At 43.2% G+C, this 8,818-nt stretch overlaps 1 non-coding gene across 1 annotated transcript; it reads right to left on the bottom strand.

The window, feature by feature from the left end:
• Nucleotides 1-4,498: 4,498 nt before the first annotated feature.
• LOC119062485 (U6 spliceosomal RNA) lies at nt 4,499-4,605 on the bottom strand. Its single transcript, XR_005084983.2, has one exon. It is a non-coding gene; the product is annotated as a U6 spliceosomal RNA (small nuclear RNA).
• Nucleotides 4,606-8,818: the final 4,213 nt, after the last annotated feature.

An 8,818-nucleotide genomic window follows, 5' to 3' on the forward strand; every position in this document is an offset into this window, starting at 1 on the left:
CTGCCTCACAAAACAGTATTACATACATTTTTTTTCAAATTGTCAGGTACATCAAACTTTAATAGCTTTGCCTCTGGGGACAAGATTCCATTGTGATGGAGGAGTTCCCTGCCCCAATCTCTATGGCTTCTTCAACAGCAAGCATTGTCCTTACTTGAAATAGGGTCAGTGGAGGTTGTGGCTTGCCCTCTGGTCTGAATTGTAAGACTCACCAAAGGGTTAACCCTCATGACCTAGAATGGCGGGGTGGTAAAGAGCTTGGAGACAATACAACCTAAGACAAAGGAAAAACAGCCTTGAGAGGCGTGGCAGTCTTCAGCTACACTTACCTGGAGGCCATCAATTGAACAATCTCAGTGCTTTTTTTTGATTAGATAAAAAGAGTACCTAACCTGTATTATGAAAAGAATAATTGATTTGTCTTGTTCTTGTATCTTTTTCATACCTTACTCTCTCTTTTCCTGATAAATATGTAATCATTGTTATATGTAAGTTTTATGGAGGGGCTGATAGAATTTCATGATTCCCCTCATTGGTCTTCCTTGAGCTCCCTCCTTGAGGACAGGACCCTCTCTCCAGGATTGATATCCCTCTCCAGTTGGACCACAGCAGCTGCCCACAGAGTGCGCCTTATCCCTGGCATAGGTCCTGTGTTCATCCTATAGGACAACTCTGAGACAGGAACAAGGACTGAGAGTTATGGGCATGGCGTGCTCACGGACACACAGTGCTGCTGATGGTGCTGCTTTCTCCAGAACAGAATTTCCCCAGCCTGTGTCCCCTTAGTACACAAGGTAGGGGGGTGTGTGGGCCAGGAAACATGCCAGCTGGCAGTAAATGTGATTAGCCCTGAGTTAAATCACCAAGGAAATTTAAAATTTAAATAACCCAAACCAAGGAAACAAAATCTGGAGACGAACTGCAGGCAGGCAATTTGCATGTCAAGTCTATAAGAAATTCACGGGTGATTGTTCTGAGGCACAGTTTCGAGGGTTTGTAAGTCCCTTAATAACCCATCCCCAAGCTTCCTAAGAAGAGACATCCAGCTTCTTAAACTTGCTGACCATGGAAAAATACAGAATTATATGCAAGTTGGTTGCCTACCTTTTATGTTGTACCAATTGTAGTCGGTCATTAAGTGCCGTTGGAAGAAGATGAGTGTGCAATTCAGGAAGATACTTGCATCTGACTACCAGCTTAATTAATACAGAGGGGTTGTAGTGGTACAAAGGTGTATTTCTTCCTCAATTTGCTTCCTCTTCTTTAAGCTCAGGAGCTTGGGCTTCAGGGTAAGCAGGTGATCCTGAGCAGGCAGAGGTTATGGGGGGCATTACTGACACATGACATCACTCCATGGCAGCCAACCCCTGCCCTCAGAGATCCTGGGCTGTCCCTCTTTCCTGGAGATCTGCCTCTGTTTCTATCTCTTTTTGGGAAGCAGACCTGATGCTTCCCATCTGTGCGCTCCTCATTCTGATTCTATCTGCTAGGTTTCTGGGTTCACTCACCTTATTTCTTGATTTCCATGTCTTTGTACTGTATATGCATCCACCCCGGTGTGACCATCATTTGTTCCAGACTCCAGCTTGATGTGAAGTTTGAAGGACTTTGAGGTTCCTCCTGGACAGGATATATCAAACATGACTGCCCCTGAGAACTGCCGAGTGGTCCGGGCAGATGAGAGCATATTCTAGAAGGACCGGCCCTGACTCTGGGTTTTGGTAGGTGACAGTCACCACTGTGTTTTGTCATACTCCCCTTCTGTCTCCTCTAGCCATAGGCTTCCTTGCTGTGGTTCCCTACCAGCTTCTGGACTTTTTCTGATTCATCTTTCTTCCTTTCTTTCTTTCTTTCTTTCTTTCTTTCTTTCTTTCTTTCTTTCTTTCTTTCTTTCTTTCTTTCTTTCTTTCTTTCTTTCTTTCTTTCTCTCTCTCTCTCTCTCTCTCTCTCTCTCTCTCTCTCTCTCTCTCTTTCTTTCTTTCACAGAGACTTCATTTTTTAAAACAGTTTTAGGTCTACAGCAAAATTGAGCAGAAGATACAGAGAATTATGATATACCCCTTCTCCCCATCTATGTATCTCCTCCTCCATTATCAACATCCTCCGTAGGAGTGGTACATTTGTTACAGCAGATGAACCCACATCGACACAGCATGATCACCCAAAGCCCCTATTTACATTAGGGTCCACCCTTGGTGTTGGTCATTCTATGGATTTGGACAAACATATAATGACATAGCCACCACTGCACTGTTACACAGAACAGTTTCACCACTCCCCAAATCTCCTGTTTCCTGCCTATTAAGTCCTCAGTCCCCACAACCCCACTGATCCTTTCACTCTCTCCATGGTTGTGCCTTTTCCAGAATGTCATATAGTTGGAATCATACAGCACATAGCCTTTTAAGATTGGCTTCTTTACTCAGTAGTATGTATTTAAGGTTCTCCCATGTCTTTTCATGGCTTGATGGCTTTTCAATTTTTAGCAGTAAATGATATTCCATTGTCTGGATGTGTTATAGTGTATTTATGAATCCACCTACTGGCATCTTGGTTGCTTCTAAGTTGTGGCAGTTATGAATAAAGCTGCTATAAACCTCTGTGTGCAGGTTTTTTGGTGAACCCAGGTTGTTAACGCCTTTGGATTAATACCATATAGTATGATTGCTGAATCATGTGGTAAAAGTATGTTTAGTTTTGTAAGAAACTTACTGCCTCCCAATGTGACTGTACTATTTTGTATTCCCGGAAGCAATCAGTGGGAATTGCTGTTGTTCTGCATCCTTTTCAGCATTTGGAGTTTAGCTATTCTAATAGGCGTGTAGCGGTGTCTCATTGTTTTACTTCGCATTTCCCTGATGATGTACGATGTGGAGTGTCTCCTCCTATGCTTATCTGACATCTGCATATTGAATCATCTTTATGTGTCACGTTTTCTATTTGTCCAGGATCTCATTCGGTATTTGAAAGCCCAATCTCTCCCACTCTGTAAGACTAACCTTAGGCCTTACTGCTTCACTGGAACCTTTTCAGACTACCATAGAGGTCAGTGATTTTTATCTTTCTTTGGTTTTAAAGTCCTTAGCTTGTGCAACTTATTTGATCTGTGATGAACCTTATTTAATAAATATATAAAATATAAAAGTATTAAATATATGTTCTCAGTTTATCTGCATAGCTAAAGACATCAATTCAATAAGGCATATTATTAATATAATTAATATTATTTAATATATTAATATATTAAATATATTATTAATATAATAATTATTAAAATATAATTTATATATCTCAAGTCCCTAATGTGTGCCAAGCACTGTTAGATACACAGGGAAAATAGAGGTAGATAAAATGGATAGATATGCAATCTATTAACTTTATTGACTTGGGAGAGGCAGTAAATAAATCAGAAATGAGGTAATTTCACGTGACTACAAATACTACTAAAAATAACAATGGGTATATGATAGAGTGTGACAGAGGATTTTATTCAATACTGGACTGCTCAGAAGAAGTAACATTTTTACTGAAACCTGAAATACAAAAAACAAAACCCAAAGATAAGCAAACAAGCAAAGAGAAAAACAGTGAAAGGAAGATCTTGGAGCAGAGAAAACAAATGCAACGTCCTGAGGTTGGAATGAATTTGTTGTGTCAAGACAGGAAAGAATTCCAGTGTGGTTATGGTTGGAGCTCAGTGAGGGAAGGCATAGTGGGTTAGATGCAGTGAGAGGGCTGGGCAGGGACCCGATTATGTTGTACCAGAACAAGAACATTAGAGAGCTTAAAGCAGAGAATCATTGATCCGATCTGTATTTTTAGAAGACCAGTCTATTTTCTGTGTGAAAAGTGGACATTAGAGGTACAGGAGTGGAAGGGAGAGGCCAGCTGGGTGGAGGCTGCGGTATGTGGTCAAGGTGAAGAATGCAGGTGGCTTGCACTAAGGTAATAGATGGAGAACAGGTAAGACATTTTCAGATATTTTTCCAAGATAGGAATGAGAAGATTTGGTGACAAATTAGATGTGGAGCATAAGGGAAGGAAGCATCAAGGATGACTCCCAGGTGTAGAGGGCTTGAGCACCTGAGTGGAGAGGGGTAAGGAGAATGAAGAGTGCTACCTGGCCACTCTGGTGGACATCTGCTGTTCTTTTCAGACGCTCAACACCACTGAACATTTCTCCTGTGATTGAGGATTTTCTCTATTCAAGATCCACACTTCTTTAAGACAGAAGTCAGAAACTGGCTTTACAAGTAGCTCTTTTTAAAAAAAAATTTTAAAAGCTTTTATTTAATTATTTTTCAAATACAGTTTTCTGTCTATTTTTCCCATCCCAGCCCACCCCGCCCCGTGCTCCCCACCTCCCTCCCATTTCCACCCCCCTTAGTTATTATCCCTGTGTCCTTTATACTTGTTCCTCTAAATCCCTCCTCTTTCTTCCCTTAAATTCCCTCCCGTCTCCCCTCTGGTCGCTGTCCCCCTGTTTTCTATTTCAGTGAAAAATATGGAACGCTTCACGAATTTGTGTGTCATCCTTGCACAGGGGCCATGCTAATCTTCTCTGTATCATTCCAATTTTAGTATATGAGCTGCCAAAGCGAGCACTACAAGTAGCTCTTGTTGCTGGGCTGCAGCTTGTGACCCAGGATCTGTCAGACGCACTGGTGAAACTCCAATCCGGCACCCATTCTGGCTGTGGAGCCAGCAGCTTCAACCACTTTGTAGAGGAGGCAGGAGCAGGAATGTCGGACATAGCCTCTGAGTTCAGCGTCAGTGACAGGGTCTCTGCTGTCTGTGTCTAGTTATGGTCGCAGCAGTATCTCCCTTGAGTGGTTCCACAGCATGATCTGGGCCTTGTCTCTCAAGGTTCTCTTAAAGAGAGAGAAGAGAACCTGAACTCTGGTTCTCTTGCCAGCTGCCTCCTTCCCTTTTGAAAACCACACCTGCCTAAATTATGAGAATAGGATTTTTCCCCCATAAGAATCTTGAGTGGTACCGTCATGTTGAATTCAAGACACTTGTTAGACACGTAAAGACAGATCTCAAACTGACCATTGGAAATATGAGCCTGGTGTTTAGGGGAGAAGTCTGAGCTGGGGTTGTACGTCTGAGAAGTGCTGGCACAGAGAAGGTGTCTGAAGTCACCAGCTGAGAACACTGGGCAGCGATTGTGTTAGAGAAGGGGACTCATCCTAAGCTGCACTGGCCCAGAGCTCAAATGGAAGAGCTGGAGCATGGGAGGTGTGAGAGGGAGCTACCTCACGCTGGGGCTGTCAGGAGGGAGTGTCACCACCAGAGCCAAGGGGCACCTTTCGGGAATGAGGGAAGGTCCGTTGTGTCAAATCTAACCAAGAACCGTCATCTGCTGTTGCTGATTGTATTTTCAGGCATAGTATTGACAGTTTATTGGGCACCAAATTAGACTATGGGGTTAGAGCCAGTGAAAACTGGGTATGAGTCATAGCTCTATGATTTACAAATAGCACGTCTTTGTGCAAGGTTTGTGGGCTCTCTAAGACTCAGTGTGTACATTTAACAATCAGACTGATGATGCTTACTTCAGAAACTGGTGAAAAATTGTTATAGACTGAACTGTTTCCCCTGAAAAAGTTGTGTTGAAGTCCTAACCCCAGGCACCTGTCTATGGGACCTTATTTGAAAACAGGGTCTGTGTGGGTTTGCTAGAATTAAGACGAAGTCATCAGGGTGGGACCTAGTATAATTATGGCTGGTGTCCTCATAAGAAGGAGATTTGGACACAGACACAGACAAGCAGAGTGCATGTGAAGCGCAGAGACTCACAAACACAGAGAAGGGCTGGCCACGAGAAGATTGAGGAGGTTGCTGCCAGCCAGGGAGCACCTGGGGCCTCCGGGCTGTGGAAGGAGCTGGGAAGCATCCTCCCCTGGAAGTTTGAGACTGAGCATGGCCCTGCTAACACCTTGAGTTTGGACCTCTAGCCTTCAGACTGGTGAGAGAATAAGTTTTTGTTGTTTCAAGTCACCCAATTTGCAGAGACTGGTAAAGATTTTAATACCAGAAAGTGTAGTGTTGCTGTAACCAATACTTAAACATGTGGACGTGGCTTTGGAATTGGGTAGTAGGTATTGTCTGGGAGGATCTAGAGGCACTTGATGGTAAAATCTAGATTACCTTGAAGAGATTGTTGGTGAAAATATGGACAGAAAGGGCAATTCTGGCGTGGGCTTGGACGAAGAGAGGGAAGCTATAGGCAAAGTTTCTATGATCTTAGACAAAATATGTTCACATAATTAGGAGCAGAATGTTGATAGAAGTAGGAACATTAAAGTGCTTCTGATGAGGTCTCAATGGAAATGAGGAATGTGCTGTTAGACACCAGAAGAAAGATGATCCTTGTTCTAAATTGACAGAAAACTTGCCTAAATTATGTTCTATTGTTATGTGGAAACTAGAACCTGTAAGTGATGAACCTGGATATTTAGCTGAGGAGGTTTCCAAACAAAATGTGGAAGATGTGGCCTGATTTATCCTTGCTGCTTAGCGTAAAGGATCAGAGGAAGAAGATAAATTGAAGAAATTCTGCCTTGATACTGTAACATAGAAATCCTACCTCAATTTCTAGCCTGCTGGCCTGCCTTACAAACATTAGACTTGCCAGTTACCACAGTCATGTGATAGCCAATTTATTTTATTTTATTTATTTAATTTTTAAATATATTTTATTGATTATGCCATTACAGTTGCTCTATTCCCACCTTCATTCCCCTCTACCCTGCACACCCCTCCCCCACCATCCCCCCTTTAGTTCATGAACACGTGTCTCAAGTTCTTTAGATTCTGTATTTCCCCTACTATTCTTACCCTCCCCCCATCTATTTTCTATCTACTGTCTATGCTACTTATTTTCTGTACCTTCTCCCCCCTTCTCCTTCTCCCACTCCCCTGTTGCTAACCCTCCATGTGATCTTCATTTCTATGGTTCACTCCTGATCTAGCTGTCCTCTTTATTTGCTTTTGTTTTAGGTGTAGCTGTCAATAACTGCGAGTTTGTTGTCCTTTCACTGTTCATCTTTTTTATCTTCTTTTTCTTAGGTAAGTCCCTTTAACATTTCATATAATAAGGGCTTGGTGATGATGAACTCCTTGAATTTGATCTTACCTGAGAAGCACTTTACCTGTCCTTCCATTCTAAATGAAAGCTTTGATGGATAGAGCAATCTTGGTGGTAGGTCTTTGGTTTTCATGACTTGGAATACTTCTTTCCAGCCCCTTCTTGCCTGTAAGGTCTCTTTTGAGAAATCCGCTGATAGTCTGATGGGAACTCCTTTGTAGGTGACTCTCCCCTTATCTCTTGCTGCTTCTAGGATTCTCTCCTTCACTTTAATCTTGGCTAATGTAATGATGATGTGCCTTGGTGTGTTGCTTCTTGGGTCCAACTTCTTTGGGACTCTCTGAGCTTCCTGGATTTCCTGGAAGTCTATTTCCCTTGCCAGAATGGGGAAGTTCTCTTTTATTATTTGTTAAAATAAGGTTTCCACTCATGACTGTCCCTCTTCCCCTTCTGGTACCCGTATAATTCAGATGTTGGAGCGTTTAAAGATGTCCTGGAAGTTCTTTAGCCTTTCCTCATTTTTTTGAATTCTTGTTTCTTCATCCTTTTCTGTTTGGTCATTTTTTTCTTCCTTCTGGTCTGCTCCCTTGATTTGAGTCCCAGTTTCATTTCCATTACTATTGGTTTCCTGTGCATTACCATTCATTTCAATTAGTTTAGGCTTCATATGTCCTCTAATTTGTGACTAAAATCAACCAGTTCTGTGAGCATCCTGATCACCAGTGTTTTGAACTGTGCATCTGAAAGTTTAGCTATTTCTTCATCGCTTAGATTTATTGTCTCTGGGGCTCTGAGTTGTTCTTGAGCCATGTTTTGATCTATTTGTGCCTGTTACGTTAAGAGGAGAGGTGCCTTAGGTGATCACCAGGGCGGGGCCACCCAGGTTGCTGGTTTGTGACACTATATGTGGGGGCAGGGTCAGAGAGGGAGCAATGGCGGTCCTCTCCGCGCCGCCTGGTGTGCCTCACCGCTCACCCCCACCTGTTTACCTGAGCGCAAATGTGCGAGCCCACTGCCCTGTGCCGCCGGGGCCTGCGTGGTCTGTCTCAATGCTCACCTCTTCACTGGTTTATCTGCGTGCAAATGCACGACCTACCACTGACAGCCAGCTATGCCTCTTCCCTGGGTCTGCCCATAGCTACCCCGCACCTGGGATCTGTGCCCTCAGCTGCCTGCAAACCGCCCAGGTTGGGGAATCTTTTTGGCCCAACACACTCCGCTGCTGGCTTCGCCCCTCTCACCGGTTTAGCTGAGTGGTTTAGCTGAGCGGTTCGCTGTTTTCAGACTCCGTATTGTTGATTTTCTGTGTGGTTTGGTTATGTTTATTGTTGTTAAAACTTTATTGTGTTTAGACTCGGTTATGTGAGGAAGCAAAGTGTTTCCACTTACGCCTCCATCTTGGCGGAAGTCCTCCAATTTTTTTTTAATTGAAATTATTGGGATTACTTTGGCTAACGAAATTATTCAGGTTTTCGTGCACAATTCTACAACATATGGTCTGTACACTGTATGATGTGTTCACTGCTCCAAATCAAGTTCCCATCCATCTCAATTTATCCCCCTTACCCTCCCCCACCTCCCTCCACCACACTCCTGAAATCACCACATTGTTGTTCATGTCCTTGAGTTCTTTCCTTTTTCCTTTTTTGCTCAATCCCTCCACCCCCAAGGAGCCCTCACCTTTCCCAGCAGCTGTCAGCCCACTCTGTTTATGAGTTTGAGTGA

Source organism: Artibeus jamaicensis, unplaced genomic scaffold (assembly GCF_021234435.1).
Source record: "Artibeus jamaicensis isolate MK-2021 breed Jamaican fruit bat unplaced genomic scaffold, CSHL_Jam_final contig_477, whole genome shotgun sequence".
Classification (NCBI taxonomy): Eukaryota; Metazoa; Chordata; class Mammalia; order Chiroptera; family Phyllostomidae; genus Artibeus; species Artibeus jamaicensis.